At 38.2% G+C, this 20,071-nt stretch overlaps 1 long non-coding RNA gene across 3 annotated transcripts; it reads right to left on the reverse strand.

The window, feature by feature from the left end:
* Positions 1-5,180: 5,180 nt before the first annotated feature.
* Positions 5,181-19,533, reverse strand: LOC144324711 (uncharacterized). Of its 3 annotated transcripts, none has more exons than XR_013390143.1 (4): positions 19,397-19,533; positions 18,613-18,773; positions 17,895-17,960; positions 5,181-5,471 (listed from the first exon to the last, which is right to left on the reverse strand). It is a non-coding gene; the product is annotated as an uncharacterized LOC144324711 (long non-coding RNA). The 3 variants fall into 3 exon arrangements; XR_013390144.1 differs by lacking the exon at positions 19,397-19,533 and adding an exon at positions 18,930-18,996; XR_013390142.1 differs by lacking the exon at positions 19,397-19,533 and adding an exon at positions 18,920-18,982.
* Positions 19,534-20,071: the final 538 nt, after the last annotated feature.

Genomic DNA, 20,071 nt, shown 5'->3' on the forward strand with positions numbered 1-20,071 from the left:
GCCACTAATGTAAGACAGACATTATGAGAGAGTTAAGTGAGGCTCTTCCTGAAAAGGACACTGGAGGCTAATCACTGTGCTTTTCTAAACCCAAGTCAGCAGGTATTCAAAAGCCAGAAGCTGAAGAGGCTGTAGGAGCTGCTGAATCACTGTGTAATTCTCCTCATCAGTATGCCAGGAGCTCCACTAGGACCCTGAGCTAAGCAATACCCTGTGCCCTATAGTGAAACCAAGTCCTGTAGAAATGCAAAAACCAGAGCCTTTGTGAGGGTAATTGTTTCTGTAAGATTCCAAGAGTCAGCTTCTCTTTCCTAAGGCATAAACAGGTCTCAGAGAGAGGATTCTTTCAGAAAGCATAATTTCCTGATATGTCAGTGCTACAGAGAGAAAAGGGGCGGGGGGGGGGGGGGGCAGTGAGTAAATTGGCCTTTCTAAAGAAACTATCTATAACTAATTGGCTAGGACAACCTTGCAAATAATTACTGGCCCAGAGTCAGAAGTAGTATTGAGCAGTCCCATGAAATGGTGCCATCATTCACCCCCTGGCCTCAAATCTATTATCTTATCTCCCACCCTCCAAGTCACCAGCATCTCTTATGGACTACTGGAAGTCACCTCCTAACTGGTTTCCCTGATTTTGGTACCACCCCATTAAATCTGTTCTATTCAGTGCAGTTTTCTATGTAAAATCTCTCAATGATTTTCAATGACATTCAGGAAAAAAATCCAAACACCTACCAACGCCTAAAATTTAATTCATTCCCAATTGCCTTCCTGAATTTATTTACTATCTTTCCTCCCTCTGCTCACTAAAATTCAGATACCCTGTCTTCTTTTTGTTCTGGAATATGGCAAGCCCAATCTTACCTTTAATTTTGGCTTTGCACTTTTTATTTTCTTTACCTAGAATTGTGTGTCTCTATATCTTCGGGTACTTGGTTCTTTCAAATCATCCAGGTCAATTCAAATGTTACATCTTCAGAAGGCCTTAGATAACCCAATTTAAAGGAGAATCCTCAGTCTTCTTATATATCGTTATTTTATTTTCACTGTATTTTTGACTTTTGGAAATTACTTTGTTTATTTTGCTTATTTGCCTGTTCATTGTCTTGTCTATCTCCATCTTTTGGAAGTTAACCTCCATACGAACAGAATGCTGTTTGTCTTGCTCTCCATGCTTCCCCAGGGTCTAGCCCTGTGCGGTCCACAGTAGATGCTCAATGAATACTTACTTGCAAATGAAAGAATGAAATCAATTACTTACAGATTTATGAAATTTCACAATGTGCTTTCTTCCTGATGCCATTCATTTGACAAGTTCATATTTTGATTTATATAGTACTCCATCTTGTTTTTTTTACACTGTATTTGGTTATAAGAGTGGACTACTTATATTTCTCTGATGGGATCATTCTATCTCATGCTTTTGTGCATTTACCCCTTGTCTTCCATCTTTAGGCCATGTCCTCCATGTATTTCCTTGACAACCTGGGAAACTTTTTCATCTTTACAGTTCCTGTCCAGAGCCAAGCTCTATGACATTAATTAACCCTTTCTTCCCAGTATATCATCTTACCTTTTATACTACTTTGGAACTTTGTGTATTAGTATTGTGTATTAGTATAAAATACTCTATTTTAGTATATTTCACAATACTTCAGACTTCTTGTTTGCATACTTGTTCCTTCTAAACTTTAAGACTTTTGAGAGTGAAGATGGAACTTTATTCATTGATGTATCCCCCAGTAAGTACATCATGTAGGCATATGATAAGGACTCACTGATTCACTCAAAAAACATTTTCTGAGTAGCCATTATGTGCCAGGGATGGTGTAAAGTACTGAAGAAAGAACAATGAACATGAGAAAGTTTCCATGCTCAAGAAGCTTACATTTTGCTGTAAATATAATAAAATATGTGAATAAACCCAGGTTCTAATATTACATATGAGCTGAGTTGGGTAATGGTAATATATATGATGTGATATCGGCTGTAATTTTTTAGACAGTTAATAAATAATCCTTATATAAAATATTAAGAAAATGCATTTAGAAACATTTTAAAATGAAAAAATAACTTCTTTTAATGCACAGATCTATTCCAGTGCAACAGCCCAACAGTGATCATAGGGAGACTTTGTTTCTATACTGTGCTATTAAACTAAATTTGGGATTAGGAATCTGTGCTTCATATCTGTGACCTTATAGTACCTTAAATCATACATTAATGTCTATTGACATTACCTGCACATTGGCATTTGTATAAATTTGATTTCATTTAGTACATGTTAATTTTGTAGATTGAAACTTTAGTTTTTAAGGAGCTTACCACCCTGTCTGCATACTCTTCCTGTGTATAAAATGTAGAGTGTAGTGTGGGGATTCCTCCAAAGCAGAATATTTAAGACCAAAGTTTTTAGAATCAGGCTTTTTAAATCTCAGCTCTGCCACAAGCTAGCCATGTGAACTAGAGCAAGATAGTCAACCTGTTGATTGCTCAATTTTCTTTTTGGTAAAGTGGAGCTAATAACAGTATCTGCTATAATGGATTAACGTGAATATCAATGACTAACACATCAAAAGTGGTTGAATAGGGCATTGCAAGGTAAGGACTCGACATTGTTATTAACAGTGCTTTAGACGGTTCAGGAGAACCAATGTTTTCATAATGATGCTGAAGTTGGACTCAGAGCTTTTATATTCCTTAAAAATTTTATGGTAATCTGCATCATATATCATAAAATGTTTTCACACTTTGGCTTACTAATTAGCTCTAGGCCTATTCTCAAAGAAACACGAATATAAACATGTTCATTGGGGTATTACTTATAATAGTAAATAATTGGAACCATGATCAGTATTTTACAAGACAACAAGCATTAACAGTTTGTCTAATGAAGTATCATAAGATAGCTCTTAAAATAAAAGTTATGTAGGCCCCATCAAAACTTGAAAAAATCATTGTGTGATAGAGTAAAAAATTAAGACTTAATGTGGTAAAAATTCCATACATTTATGGAGATTAAAAACTTATAAAAATCTAGATTCATTATTAGTGATAAAGTTTATATACTTATATAAAATGTTCTTGAAGGCAAGACATATGGATGTACATAGTATCTAATACTGGTTAAATGCCCTATAAATATTAGATTGAAAAATGATTCAGTTGATGATAATTCAGCATGAAGTTAGATAGTGATGACTATTAATGGGACCTATAGCTCAGCTTTTAAAATTCCATTGTACTGAAGCAGGTTTTCAACTTGGGCTAATTCCCCCTGCCCCATCACGCCTGGGAACATTCGGCAATACTAGGAGACATTTTTGATCTTCACAACTGGCATCTATTGAAAACAGGCCAGATACAGTTCAATCCCCTTCTACACACAGGAAAGTTCCCTACAACAAACAGTGACAAAGTCCAAAATGTCCATAGACCTGCTGTTGAGAAACACTGCAAGATAGGTACACCTCTCTTTGTCAGAGTACCTCAGGGTTAAATCATCATGGGGAGGCAAAGGCAGTCCTGCTAAAGAGAAATCTAGTTCTTTGGGGAATCTTCCAGAAACTTAGGAGTTATTAGCATTTATCTGATGGCTTAGCTGTAATTAATTTACATATATTACAGTGACCTTATCATGTGGATGTTTAGTGTTTATTTTTATTATTTTTTAAAGATTTTTAATTTATTTATTCATGAGAGACACAGAGAGAGAGCGAGAGAGAGAGAGAGAGAGAGAGAGAGAGAGAAAGGCAGAAACAAACACAGGCAGAGGGAGAAGCAGACAAAGGGAGAAGCAGGCTCTATGCAGGGAGCCTGACGTGGGACTCAAACCTCAGTCTCCAGGATCATACCCAGGTGGCGCTAAACCGCTGAACCACCAGGGCTGCCCCTCATGCGGATGTTTAATTCAGATTTTTAATCTCCCATTGTATTAGCTTAACTCTCCATGAGCAGAACAGGCTAGGCCATATTTTCTGGTTGCAACATTGTGGGCCATAAATGTGTGTATCTCCAAGGAAACAAATGAAAAAGAAATTCATTAGGTATACAGGCATTGTATCTGCCTTCTCCTCCATTCTCCTCACTGTGAAACACATGTGCTTGCATATGTGCATGCTCACACACACACACACACACACACACATTTGAGTGGTCTTGGGCAGGTCACTTCACCTCTTTTTGCCTCAGTCATTTCATCTGTAAAGTGGAAATTATATTAGTATTCTTGCAAGTTGATTCTTACCTAATAAATGTGTGTGTGTGTGTGTGTGTGTGCACGTGATCTATATGTCTCTAGGTCACAATGTAGCCAAAGACACAGAATGTTTATATTTCTATGGCTCTCCTTTATTACACTTAATGCCTAAATAGCTCATTGTGGATAAATCTGTCAGTAACCACATGAGATTATTTACTCAGTTTTATGGATTTTCCTTTGACTTTTGTCTATGAACAGGAATCAGGTATGACTGAGCTTTAGGAGCTCAACAAAGCCCCTCAGCTGATATTGCTCGTTCAGAACCTACATCTTCAGAATACAAGAGGGTACAGATCAATAAAAAATATCTCTTACCAGGTAACAGTATTAGAAAATGCTTTATCTTTAGTTAAAATACATTTCTTAGTGATAGGATATGACTTTTGAATGGTCCAGATGTATGTTCTCTTATTTTAGACTAGATGCTAGAAACAAAATCATATATTTATATGTATATTTTATACTTTTATTACTACAAATTCACAGGACATCAAACAGTCAATAATTGCTACCATAATTCAGCTAGAAGGGTCTATGAATCAAGTTGCCCAAAATGAAGGTCATTATTCATGAGAGCTGCTACTAATTTTTAGCTATTGTGTTTTTAATAACAACATGTAGAAAGTCAAGCAACTGAGTTATTATTCCAAATATTTTGCAACTGTTAATACTGGTATGTATGGAGGGGGGTGGGGGAGCACTTAGACCATGGGTGTAGGATTCATATTACCTAAGTTCAAATCTTTGCTCATTACTTAATAGCTGGGCAAACTTGGGAAATTTACTAAATCTCACTAAACCACTATTTCTTCCTCTTTAAAAATGAGGATATTAAGAGCACATACTTTGTAGGGTTGTAGTGAGGATTAAGTAAGTTTATGATACAAGATGATTACCACAGTGCTGAAAAGCTGTTACCAATTATTTTTATTGTGTTGCTCCAGCTGAGGATATCTTGCTTGAGAATAAAAAGCTTCCAAATCAGTCAATTGAAAAACTCTTTGGAAAATTGAGTAGTTTTGTCATGAATAAGGTAAATCGATGTTGATATGTCCTTCTCCGACGCTTCCATCACCTTGAACTTGTATCTAGTCTATAGCCTCCTTTCCTGTATGACTTTGGTTCTCTGCAGGTTTCTTTTATGTCCTCTGTTAGACATTCTTCAATGGGAAGCATCTTTAGACTCTTACATTTCCTTGTGGAAAAACTTGAACATAATAAAATTATAATAAATATTTACAACCCCAGTTTTCAATATTATTGTTAACAATTTAATGTTTAGGCATTTTTAGGTCAGCTATTATTGTATTTGAACTGTCTTAAAATGTTACAACACAGGCCATGAAAATGATCAAAGCAAACCACATGCCATTTTTCTGCCTCTCTTGTTATTATGGTTTGGTTTAACTATCTTCAGTATAATAGGCACTACATAGAAAAAAGCAGTTTTATGTCTTCTACTTTTTGTGTTTTTGTCAAATACAGCATATTGGTTAGGTTTGCTTAGCTAAGGTATGTCCAGAGAAGATTAGCCAGTTATACATCAGAGCACTTGGTCTCACACAGAGTGAGAATTTATGACCCTCCAAATCTCTGTTACCTGAGGGAACAGGGAACTGGGCTAAGACACTGCTCCACCACAGATTGGTTATGTGACCTTGAGTGTCTTACTTAAATTTTCAGAACCTTGGATTTCTCATGTATGAAAAAAGTATAGGATGAGCAGACTCCTCAATTATATCCTTATTCTAATATTTTCATTATTAATTGTATGTGATGAATTCTTTAAAACAATCCTTTTATTTTGCCTGCATCAAATTGTGACATTTTAAAGAAAATATAGTTAATAGGTATATTACTAGGTCGTGTTGGTGGTGTTTTAGTTTTATAACCAAGAGATCTGAGTTTAAACTGTCATTTTCAGAATACTTCAGTACATGTACAGTCTTTAAACATGGTATGATTTGTATGGAAGTTTTGAGAGACTCAACAGAAAAAAAGATGATTTATTGGTCTAATTTTTCTAGGAACTCAAGCCTGGGCATACAGCATATTGCGATTTCTGATAGTTGGTTTTCCCATCAAGATTTAAAGATGGACTTTTGAAGCGAGAACTTTTAAGTCGTCTAAAAGTGTTTGGAATACACATCCTTATAACAGTCAACTCTTCTGCATTTTCTTTCCCCAGTCAACCAAAATAGGGCATGTCCTGGCTATGCTTCCACAAAGTTTCATCAGAGATCCAGGCTTTAATGCTTATCTCCTCCCACCCAAAAATAAAACAAAACAAAAATACAATAAAACATACAAGTCCATAAAGGGCAATTTTCTGAAGATTATTTGCAGCAAAAACAGGAAGATGTTAGAAACCTCAAATCAGAGCTTACTTAAATACTTTTCTCAAAAAAAAAAAAAAAAACTTTTCTCAAAAGTGAAGACCTTATTTATTTATTTATTTATTTATTAAGATTTTAGTTATTTATTCATGAGAGACACAGACAGAGGCAGAGACACAGGCAGAGGGAGAAGCAGGCTCCATACAGGGAGCCCGATGTGGGACTCAATCCCAGGACTCCAGGATCATGCCTTGGGCCGAAGGCAGGCGCTAAACCGCTGAGCCAATCAGGGATCCCCTGAAGACCTCTTTTAATAAACAGAATCCTCTTTTGTATGGAATGGTGGAAAATGAAGGGAGGAGAGATCAATAGGGAGGAGTTGAGCATTTTAGGCCTCTGTAACTTTCGCCTGTAATCTAATGGATAAAACTGACTCCAGTATAGCAGAGAGACTTGAAGACCTGACGTGATTCATGCCCAAGTTGTATCAATTGTCTTAGGCCTTAATACCCACGTATGGGCAGGAACTGATCACCCCTTTAAATGGATGAAAAAAAAAGAAAGACCCATCTCCTTCCATTCCTTTCCCTTTCCTAGTTCCATCCTTTGCAAAGAGAAGAAAAGCAAGACCCAGAGTCCAGAGGCTTTATCTTAGAAAGTTTTGCAACATCCTTCTTGTTTTGTCTCTGCAAAGAATGGCTTAGGAAAGCTGTTAAACCAAGCGTTGATTTAAACAGAATATACAGGGAACTTCTCTGAACAGAATCTAGATGATGTTAACAAGAATTTCTTCACACATGTTCCTCGTGAAGTTACCAGGAGCTGGCTGCCAACCACATACACCTAAGTGTAGATGGCTTTGATGAAAAGTTGAGTCAGGAATACTTTATTTCTTATTGATGAAATATTTCTATGTTCCAGGCCAAAAAGTTAAGGAGGCATGCAGCATGTGGTTTCCACGTACAAAAAGAGGCATATGGGGGATCCCTGGGTGGCTCAGCCATTTAACGCCTGCCTTTGGCCCAAGGAGTGATCCTGGAGTCCCGGGATCAAGTCCCACGTCAGGCTCCCTGCACGGAGACTGCTTCTCCCTCTGCCTGTGTCTCTGCTTCTCTCTCTTTCTCTCTCTCTGTGTCTCTCATGAATAAATAATAAATAACTCTTTAAAAAAAAAAAGAGGCATATGTCTTGCCTCTACTGCACCCATTCATAAAGTGGCAATGGGCCATGAGTGGTGGTATGACAAACCATTGACTCCACCTTCTAAGCCCTAATCAATTCTGTAAAAGATAAATGTCATCTCTCTCACCTGCCACAGTAAAGCACCACATGGTGATGTGCTTAAACAACAGAAATTATTTTCTTATAGTTTTGGAGACTAGATTTCAAGATCAAGGTATTGGCAGGCTCATTTCTAGAGAGAACTCTCTTCTTGGCATATAGATGGTTGCCTTTTGCCATGTTTTCACACTGCCTTTCCTCTGCATGTGCACGTTCCTGGTGTCTTTTCTTCTTAGAAGGACTCTAGTAGTCCTGGATCAGGGCCCCACCTTAATCTTATTTGCCTTCTTAAAGGCTCTGCTTCTAAAGATTCACATTGAAAATGAAAGCTTCAGCATGTAATTTTGGCAAGACACAATTCAGTCCATAACATGTGGTTATATATAAAAGAAAACATATGCGAAGTACCTGAAGCAGTGCCTGACACATCACAGACTGACCTTCAGTGATTATTAACTTTTATTTTATTGACTTCAATGATTATTCAAGGACTTGGCAACCAATAAATCAATCAAAATAAATGAGCAATGAGCAATGAGCAATTAGAACACACAGGGCTGAGGGTCAGCCTTGGGGAATGGTGACCTCATGACTATAGCTATAGCAATAATGATCCCCTATTTTATAGGGGAAGAAACTTGTCACTTAATAAGTCCCAGGGCTTATGAAGTCAGAGTCAACTTCTGAGACAGGTTGGTTATCTCCAGAGCTCTGAGTCTGTTAATTCCACATCAGGTTTGGAACAGCTATATTTGGTTACCTTTACATCACACAGCCACCTATCCCAGGGCCAGCCCCTGCCATTTGCCTTTATTGAAGTTTGACTACCCCTGAAAGAAACCATACAAACTGATAATTTACCACACAGATTCAGCTTTGGATAGAAAACCCTTGCCATATTTGTGGAAACTATTCCAACCATGGAGATATGTTGGCTGATGAAGAAATGTTATTACCCTTTGAAAATTGAAGATTGAGGTTAGTACATATGGGAGCTAGGGATGTCTAATTTGTCCTTAAATTTGATTTATGGAAACCTCTAGCTTCAAAGCTCCCAACATAAAACCACTTAACCATAAAAAAAGCAAAGCTAACATTCACATTCTCAGTTCATATACAAGCAAGAAAAGGTTGTTTCAGCCTTAGGCTTGAAGGGTGAGTACATGGCCCAGAAGTATACATATTCCCCTGGCTCCCTGAAATGTTCACAAGACATCCCAGGGGAGGACCCAGGTTCCTAAAGCCCAAGCAGAGTTTGCCTTGCCAGACAATGCTGGGGAGTTAACTCCAGCCTCCTTGTCTTCTACCCTTCTTTCCCATCTTTAGATCTTTGGCTCTCTTTATACTCCTGCACTTACTCTACTTTTCATTGTGGATTTACCATCAAACACTTATTTTGGGGGACATAGAGATTATTGAACCAAAGAACCTAAAAGGTGGAAGGGTATAACTGGTGATAGTATGTTCAACATAATAAAAGAAATAGAAACTCAGTGAGGTACATTCTATTCCCTGAGGATACTCAACATTTCAGCACATGGCAGGGATGTCATTAAAAAACAAATCTCTTGAGTCTCAGGCCTAGACTTTATATTATGACTATGGTATGGTGAGAACTATTCCTTAATGTGGTCTGTATATGAGGCCTATTATGATTTGCATGAAGTGAAAAGCTGAAAAAAAGGTGTTCATGAGCATGAAATGGAAAAATGTACTGGATCTTCTTACATGCTTAAGTACCTTCCCAAACTGTTGTAAGCAGAATTCTCAGATGGCCCCCAAGATTCCTGCCCTGTATGACCTTTCCCTTTGACTGTGAGCAGGATGTATGATAGTTTACCACTTCCATAAGTACCTTACACCATGGCGAAGTTTAAGGGATCTTGAAGATGTAATTAAGGTCCCTAATCAATTGGCCATGAGTCATTAAAAAGGGAGATTGTCTCAACCTTATCAGATGAATCATTAAAAGAAGTTAGAGGGATCTAAAGGAAGATTATCCTACTGTCGTTCAAGAACTAGCCAGATAGACGAGATAGTGCACTGGTATACCATAAAGGGTTTATATGGAGGAAGGAGTAGTCCTGAACAATGATGCTAAAAATAAGGCAATGGACCCTCGGGTATGGTGGCCATCATCAGTGTAGTATTGCCACCAGGTGGGCAAACTTTGGTCATGTAAATTGGTGATTGATTAAAAGTCCTAAGACAAAGAAGAAGCAGGTGATAGGCAGGGCTAGAGCAGGAATGCAGATGGCCTTGATCAACAAATTCCCTTGAGACTCATCTGGCCCGTAAGGAAGCTGAACTAGTGATAACTGTATATCATCAGAAAGAATCTTCTGGACATACATGGGCTACGTCCTCTGAATGGACCAGATTTTCACTTACAGCTAAGACTCTCAGAAAGATTGGGACATATAGAGATCCACTGAGATAATTCATTGCTCAAAAATCCATTCCTTTTTCCACATCATCCCTAAATATAGATCTTGCACAGGGCCCTGGATCCTGAGACATACAGAATTTAGATCAGTGGAGAGGGGAAGAAAAACCATTTTGTTTGAAGAGGACAGAAGAAGGTACATAATGAAGGAAGGAAGGTTTTAGCTCCTTCCTTCTTTTCTTTCTTTCTTTTCTTTCTTTTCTTTCTTTCTTTCTTTCTTTCTTTCTTTCTTTCTTTCTTTCTTTCTTTCTTTCTTTCTTTCTTTCTTTCTTTCCTTTCTTTCTTTCTTTCTTTCTTTCTTTCTTTCTTTCTTTCTTTCTTTCTTTCTTTCTTTCTTTCTTTCTTTTTTTTTTATCAGAAGAACAAATTTGTGACCCCAGGAGAGAGCTTAGCATTGGGACAATCCTTCATCTTTTTGGAGGCCACAGAGTTAGTAGTGAATCTTGGCTCCCTGGATTCCAGACCAGTGGTTTTGATATACCATAGCGGATCATGTTAGCTTGGTCAAGTTCCTCTGGTCAACAAAATCCTAACAGGAATATTTGATGACAGACAATAATCAACCATAATGATATCCTTGTAAATCTCAATTGCCCCTAATAATAGCTAACAGTCATTCCTTACCACATGCTTCTTACTTTTCTAAACACTTCATGTGTTCTAATTTAAGTACTCTTATTATCTTCATTGTTTAAATGAGAAAATTGATCAAAAGTTAAATCAACTGCCTAAAGCTATTTTGGTATTAAGTAGTAGAGCTGGGATTTGAACCCACGCTACTTGGCTACTTGCCCACACAGTCTGCCTGCCTGACTGCTAAACTCTTCTTCTCTTCATTGCTGGTATCATTTTTCTGTTCTGGCTTCTCTTTATCCACTGATCATTTTCTTTGGTAACCCTCAGTAAAAACAAAAGCCTTTTGTTTTTGGATCCTGTGTGTGTGGATTTCCTTCAGGCCTTTACCTACTGCCAAACATGGAGTCAATATCTTAGAAATGTTTGATTGATGAATTATTGAAGTTAAACTCTCACAGTCTTGTTTAAAATTCTCTACACATCATCACTAAAGGCAAACATGAGAGCATTCTTACCAATTTCCTTTTCTATATTCACAAGGAAATTGCCCAGACATTACATTAAGAGCTAATAGCAGCAGCTCTCATCCTACCTCCTGGCAAAGAGGTCAGAGTAGCACCCCTCAATAGACAGCCCACTGCAACACCATCCTGACCCGAGCTGACACCAGTGAGAGGGCCTTAGAGAGTGAGGTACTTTGGGCTTCTTTTGTTGGCAGCGTTTCGCCTTTTAGTCCACCTCATCCCTCTACTCACTGGGATATTGCATTGCTGAGACCTAAGATTAGTTGCTTGTGGAAGAATGAGTAGGCGTTTGCAGCAGGCTCTGTTAAAATCATTACCTATTCTCCTCCCAGCATTGCCTGGACCAAATGCCTGGATTCGTGACTGTGTTCAAAAAGCAGTGCTCAAATCCATAATCCCAGCCTTTAAAATAGATCTTTCTAGATGAAGAGGAAAAAGTGGAAGCCATTTTCTTTGCAGTTATTTTGGGAAAGTGACCTGAGAACATTAAAGGGCACTCAGTAGCTATTTGTTGAATGAATGTGTGAATTGAAAAATGCCTGCAGAATTTTACATTAAGATCTCATTCCCAAAGGAGTTGCTTTCTGTCAAAGACAGTTCCCTCCTACTTAATACACTGCCACCTTCCTTTTGTAAAAGCCACCAATTCTAGCATATGTTTCTTCATCTAGCCTTTCCATTCATTCATGAATCACATATTAAAGGCCTTCTATGGATCAAGATCTATGAGAACTTGGAATGCAGAGTTGACAAAATCCGTGAGCACAAGATTATTTGTTGGCTTCTATTCCTGGACATCAAGTCTCTGTGTGAAATTGTTGATTTACATTCTTAATGACATTCTCAAGTAACAGGTCCTTATTTGAAAGTTCCTCTCCCGACGGCAGAAGTGACCACCAAAAGTACTTTCTCTCCTTTTATGAGCCTGATACCTTGGCCACAGTTCATTAGACTAAAAAGGAGTGGCTCTCTTATAGATTGGAGAACTCACCAAATCTAAACAGAGTGTTAGTCAGCAAACAGAGAGTGTTAGCAAAAACAAAAGTCAGCACGTAAATTATATAAATCACTCACTCTACCTGCCCCCTCCCTAAAAAATGAGAGTAGGTCTCCTTTATTAGTCAGGAAAAGTTATGTTATTCTGCAGTAACAAATAGCTCTCATATTTTGGTGGCTTAGCCTAAAGATGTTTTATTTCTTACACACATTTTTTTTATCTAGTGCTAATGGGGGCTCTGCTCTACATGGTTAATCAGAGACCCAGGCTGATAGTTGTCTCCACCACTCTATAGCTACGTGCATCTAGCAGAATACACAGACTTCTCAGTCAGAGCCAGAGGCAAGGGACACCGGAGAATTATGTGTGGGATTGTCATGGCCTCAACAGGCAAATGATGCGGGTCACTTCTGCTCACATTTTGTTTTTCAAGTCTTGCCAAACAAACCCATTTAATTGCAGAGGGCTGGGAAATGTAGGGAAGCAATATTTGGTAAGCATGACTCTCTCTGCCACATGCAACAAGTACTATATTTTTATGTGTATATGACTTAGATGTCCATCCTACTTTATGATGCATGTTATTAGAAAACCATTCAAGGTTCAAAAAGGATAAATAATGAGATTTAAAAAATGTAAATAGAGGCTCTAATATAGTTTTTCTCTGTGTTCTGTCTAAACTTGCAGATCACTGAAGAGCATGATGCTGGAGTTACTAATATATCATAATATTCTGGTTCCCTTTACGGCATGGCTATATCACTGCTGAAAGAATGTCTCTTTTTCCCTCTCCTTACAAAGGATCTCCATTTATCAAGATAATCTGAGTTTACCTTTGTTTTAAGCAACCTGAAAGAGCTTGGCTCTCTGAGACCCATTAGAACACACCAACCTGGAAATACCATCTAGCTGCTTTTTGACTCAAGAGAAACAGCAATATTTGGGCTGCTTATACTTTCTTGGATATTCCTTAAAATCCATATGAATCCTTTCTGTATATCTACCTTGGTGCCTCTCTCGTGCAGTGCCTTATTCCTGACATTCTTTTAAAGATAATCCAATGATGATCATTCATCCTCAAGGCAAGGTTGATTCGCAGCACATTAGTTCATTATACCTAGTGCCCCCCTACATATGGAATCATAAATCCTTCAGAGAAAAAAAAGGACCTTGAATTTAATTCTGCACCACATCTTTATTATTCAAATTAGGAATTTAGCAAGTTGAGGCTCAGATACCTTGAATGACTGGCCTAAGATCAAACAGCTACTTAGCAGCAAAACCCATTATAAAATAGAGTTGCTTTGATTCTTAGAACTTGTCAGGGGCAATAGGGATGGGAGCATATAAAAAAGAAATACAAAACATAAAAACACAATCACAATTTCACTTAATCTTTGTTAAGGCCTTTCTTGTGTCTTTTATGAAAATTGAAATCAAAGATAAAATGCTAATTAGAACTCAGTATAAAAATAGGGATAAGAGAATGTTTGATGAAAGATTGGAAAAGAAAACACTATTTGAAGCAACCCTTCCATCTGTTCCAGAGAAGTCCAACATAGCAATCCCACCATCTTCGTGCAGCATAACCTAGAATTAATTCAGGCAGTAAGCTTGGCATTTATAGAGCAGTCTGCTGGGAAAGAGCAATTTCATTTCCAAGGACTTCACCGAAGTGAGGACCTGACTTTATACACCATTAGATTTTTCTGGACGGTTCTTGAGAAATTTCTTAGCGTTTAATAATCTGATTTGTGTAATTCTCATTAAGTATTAAATTATAGCTATATTTCATGGCCTTATCAACTTTCTTTGAATGGCCAAATAAGTTGAAATTATATAGTGAATTATATAGTGAATGATGCCGTTCATTAATTCATCCATTCAACAGATATTTCCTGGACACTTACTCTGGGTAGACACTATACTAGGTGCTGAGGATAAAATGGTGAACAAATACGCTTCTGTCCTTACTAAGTTTACAACGTTAATGTTAGCATTATAATATTAGTGCCTTGGGAATGAATCCAAGTTTTGGCTTCTCTAGGTTTCTAGAGACCATGGGAGACCTGTGTCTTGTATTCCAGCTGAACTTCAAGGACAAAATACTAGTCCAGTGTCCTGGGGTAGAGCTTATATCAACTGACTTTGAAGAGATAACAACTGAGTGTGAATCTCAGCTCTGCTATTCACAAGTTTTATTACTTTAGTCTTGTTACTCTCATTACTTATGAACTTCTCCATCAGTTAGCTACAGCTACACAAAAAAACAGCCCACAACTGAATGTCTTAGCATCACAGTCACTTATTACTGATTAGTTCTTTGGACCTCACAGCACAGCTAAGGAAGGCTCAGCTAATCAGAGAACCCCTACCAGCCTGAGCATGTCCTTCTCATGGATATGGCAAAGATCCAAGAGCTCCTAAGATTGAATTAGATGAGGTATGTGCATACTACATGTTACCACAAAAGGCAGTATCATTATCACTTCATGTTTCTTCTTCGACATTTGGAAAGCTCTCTTGCACATAGCCTTGATCTTCTGACTTGAGCTGCCTCTTACATTTTTGCTGCACTGGTAAAACTCCCACTTCCTCAGATTAAACCAACTCCTGCCTTTTAAGAACGCTTTATACTTGGCTTGTGATTATTGGCTATTCCCTGAACCACTTCTGGAAGAACCTCTAACTCTACAATGTCCTTCTTTTGGCTTTGCCTCCCAGCTAGAGCAAAGCTACAAGGACCAGTTCCCCACTGCCAACCAAGCTGACCAGTGAAGTTCATGAGTGGTGTATGCTAAAGTCAGGTAATAACCCTCCTGTTGAGAATGCATGGTATAGATTTTTATAATTTATCCTCATAACAGTATATAAGGTCATTTTACTATCCTTCTCCAATAGATGAAGAAATTGTTGACAGAAACTAACTTTATAAAGTTTGAATATAAATTAGAGTGAAGTAATAGTTGCTGGGTTTTATGGAAACTTAAAAAAAAATAGTGTCCTTCTTTTCACCACCCAAGTTCTGTATCAATTGAGAGATAGACAAAGAAAGCAGACAAATGGAGGTCAAAATGTCAGCTTTAAAACTGATAGTAGTGGGAAAGTGGCTCACAAATTTAGCAGTGATAGTCTGCTACCACTGAACCCTAAAATGAGACAAAATTACCTGTCTAGTAAAGTTGGCTCTATGAAATAGCAGTGCTCCTTCTCAAGGGGAATATCCTATAGCCTATGGTGAGAGGGGACCAGACACAGGCATATCCCAAAAATAATGATATGAGTTTAGCTTTTGGATCTGTTCCTGCTTTCAGATTTGCCAGACAGTTAATTCCTCTTCCTTGCAGGGATGCAAGGAGGGTGTTTTACTAACTGAAGTCTCTCCAGGAATACCTGAAGCAAGAAAAAGGAGATACCCATTGTCCCTATTCCAACAGTAAATACAGATCACAGTACTTGAGAATTCACTTCTCCTCCCCATTGACTCCTGAGAGTTTGACAATTACTCTGAGATAGAAGATTTAAATGTCCCCACATCTGTGTATTGTCACATTAATCATTTTACTAATAAGGGGGACTTATCCTGTGGGCTTTTATTACCTGACAGGGAATTAGTTTTTCATTTTATAAATACAATTTGGATAGCTTAAGCTTTCAAAAACAAGGACAATATCACTCTTCACCTCTAAATTTCTGTGATTGTCAGGCATGGATACCATAAAATAATACATAACAGTTAAAAGGATGCTCATTAGAGTGTCTGGGTGGTGCAGTTGGTTAAGCATCTGACTCTTGGTTTTAACTTAGGTCACAATCTCACTGGCTGTGAGATTGAGCCCCACTTTGGGCTCCACACTCAGTGTGGAATCTGCTTGAGAGTCTCTCTCTCCCTCACCCTCTGACCCTCCCCCCACATGTGCCCACATGTGAGCCCACTCTCTTTCTCTCTCTCAAGTGAATAAATAAATTTTTTAAAAACTTCTTTAAAAAGATAATCATTTATACCTTTCCTGCTGTACACTCAGGAAAGGATATCCTTCTAATGCCTACATAAATGTAGGTCAAAATTTACTTTGTCTTGCACATGAGCACCAAGATTCTTCTTGCCCATAGAACCTCCCGAAATCACAAAGATAATGAAATGTCTCTCTTTTTTTAAAAATTTTATTTATTCTTGAGAGACACAGAGGGAGGCAGAGATAGATACAGGGAGAAGCAGGGTCCCTGTGGGGAGCCCAGTGTGGGACTCAATCCCAGGACCCCAGTATCACGACCTGCGCCAAAGGCAGACACTCAACCACTGAGCAACCCAGGTACCCCCAATAAAATGTCTCTTGGACAAATGTCCGACTTACATCTTTGTCTTTCGTTAAGTAATCACATGATCCTCAAATAGCCATGACTTCTAGGGAAGAAAGTACTGGACATGTTAGAGATTGAGGTTTATAGAGCTGACATGACTTGCCTGAAGTCACACTCTAGGTGAATTATGGACCTGGGATTCAAATCTACCACAATGTGATCCCAAATAAACTTTGCCAAAAGTGTATTTCAATACCCATTGTGGCGTCATCAAATTATCCATTTGTTAATGTTCTAAAGCAATTAGTAAGTTGCAAATGAAGATATACCTTTGGAGAACAAAGACCCACAAAGTGTATAAGACACACATGTAGCTCTTATTAGACTGGTCCCCCTCCTAAGGGAAGTGGATGGAAAGGACTTATTTTAGCAGAATCAGACAAACATCCTTTGAGCAACAGCCATCTTTCCCTGAAAGCCCCAACATGAGGGTTCAAAGCAGGGGCTGCAGGTTTCTTCACAGTGGGTGCTTTGTGTCACCAGTTTCTTGGTTGTATTCACTGAAATTGCTGAAGTCAAAAGTAAACATGGACATCGATCTGCCTCCTGGAGATAGCTTCCCGTCACAGACCCAGACTATGCCAAGAGTGACTAGCCCCCACCTTGCTGGGCAGAAGTGATTGTGTACACACTTTGCAAATCACCCAGTGTCAGGTAGGTGTGAGCACTGTTATCAGATCCTGCAGTGACAGGACCATAGGGAAAACACTAAGCAGATTTTTCGGTGTCTTCTTGGCCCTTCCTAGAAACAGCCCATGTGAGCTTTTCTTATCTTCATGATATGTTTGGGTGGCATTTATCACCTTAAGATGTGAAGCAATCTGTTCAAACATCCTATAGACAGGAATATCACAGTCCTCAGTGACATGTTGCTGTGCAGAGGTATAAGTCCTATGGTGACAATAGTGTTATTTATACACAGACCCTTTCAAGATCTGCTAATTGACTTATGGTCATTCATAAAAATTCATGATATGATGTTAATGGTCTTTCATGCCTCTAACTAGTCAGTCAGTGAATTGATTGAGAAAATATACTTACCATACTCCAGATATGGCCTGTTATCTGCCTACTTGTTGCCCACTTGTCTTACCCTTCTTTTCCTTACCTTTCTGTTCCTTGAAGATCTCAGTAAGGACTAACTTTCTTGCCAAGTTACTGCGCTTCTGTTTTCCTAGCAAGAAAACATTGGGAAAGGCCTTTGAAGAATCAAAAGAAACATCTTAAAAAAAAAAAAGAAAGAAAGAAAAAGAAAGAAAGAAAGAAAGAAGAAAGAAAGAGAAAGAAAGAAAGAAAGAAAGAAAGAAAGAAAGAAAGAAAGAAAGAAAGAAAGAAAGAAAAAGAAAGAAAGATATCCGTGGAGATTTGAAGGCAAGGTTACACATAGGGATAAAGGAAAGTGAATAAAGACATAGTTATTTATTTATTTTTTTAAAGACATAGTTATTAAAAAAAAAAAGGCATATATACATTTGTCCCCAAGGCTGGTACACTGTAGAACTTGTCACCAGGTTGTGGAATGGAGGAAGCAAGAAGGGGAGGAAGAACGGAATAAAAGATTAGAAATTAGGAGTTTGGTCCTCTGTTATAAAGAGGATGCTGTGATGCATCAGGAAGAAAGATTTTGTTGGAACAGAGTGTCTTGTTTTTGTCTCCAATGAAAGATAAGATTATTTTGATTCTGGAAATGCAAAACAAGGTTTCGTTACGGAAGCAATCTTGACAGTCAACTCAGCCTGCAGAAGTTGAACAACAAGCAGTGGCTTATAAATTGAGTTTATCTTTCTCATTTCATTCTCTCTTTTTAGAAAAGAAACAATGATTACCTATTTGTTTGTTTACTTGTTTTCCTGGAGTAGAGGCATTCCAATAGAACATTACCATGGCCCTGATATCTCATTGTTTGATGGTAATTCAGTATTGCTTGAGTGACTTCTTGCCAGAATTCATGCTTTCCTGAGTCTCTTCTGGAAGTTTGAGGAAACTCCTGGGTTTGAGAGAAGGAAGGGAGAGTAAGTCATTATAACAAGTCATTTTAAACTTAATCATTTTCACTTTGGCGACTATAGGGTGAGGCTCAAGAACACAGGATTTGGAGCATGTAGACTCAGGCCTGAAACTCCTGGCACTTACATTGACTGACCTAGGCTAAGGAACAGCTCTTTGAGCCTTGGTTCCCTTGCCTGTAGCATGGGGTAACCAACTACATTGTTTGCTTCCATGAGGTTGCTATGTGATCAATTGAGGTCATGCGTATACTTATATTCCGTAAGCCTCAAAGGAAACATAATAAAAAAAATACAAAGTTTTCAGAGATGGAGAGGGTGTGTGCATAGATGGACTGGTATAAGGAATTTAGCTGCTTAGAGAAATCAGTGTTTTAGATGGAGGGCTATGTGATAAATATATTTCTGTGAGAATATCTAGGTGTCTCATGATAAGAATAGAGAAAGCTACTAAAATAGTGTAGGTCATGATGATGTATGTGTGTGGGGTGTGTGTGTGTGTTGCTGCATGAGCAAGGATAGGATAGGGTTCTTATATTCCCTATAATTAGAGTTCCACTGCCCATGGCATTGAAGTACAAGAAAGTGACTTCAGGGGGGATACCTGGGTGGCTCAGTGGTTGAGCATCTGCCTTCAGCTCAGGTCATGATCCCAGGATCCTGGGATTGAGTCCTGCATCAGGCCCCCCGCAGGGAGCCTGCTTCTCCCTCTTCCTATGTCTCTGCCTCTCTCTGTGTCTCTCATGAATAAATAAATAAAATCTTTTAAAAAATGACTTCAACACTCAATTTATCTGAGTTAATTTTATTTTGACTCATAAAGCAGCTGACATTGCTTAGAATCTCAGCTTGACCTGTCATCAGAGCTCCTTTATGATTTCAGAGAGGGAGATGGTATTGAGTGTAGACAGGTTCCAGGACAGCCCAGTGCTTTGTGATGTTTTCCCAGTTTGAGTTTATTTTCTTAACATTTTTCCATTTCTTTCTAAATGAAAAAGAAAAAGATTAAGCCCATATGCTGTTATCTGATGGCTTCTCTCTTAGATAAAAATTAACTTCCTTCACAAATTGCCCATGGTTCAGACAGATGGACCTTTTCATGTCTTAACTTATTCAGTCTAGCCAACAGCTCTTTGAAGTAGGTATTAGCATTATCCCCATTTTATAGATAAAGAGGCTGAGACACACAGCTTAGTCCATTCACCAAAGTCTCACAGCTGGCAGGCAGCAGAGTTGGGATTCAAACGTGCCATCTGGGGCTTCAGTTTGTAGCCTTTAC

This window comes from Canis aureus, chromosome 12 (genome assembly GCF_053574225.1).
Source record: "Canis aureus isolate CA01 chromosome 12, VMU_Caureus_v.1.0, whole genome shotgun sequence".
NCBI lineage: Eukaryota > Metazoa > Chordata > Mammalia > Carnivora > Canidae > Canis > Canis aureus.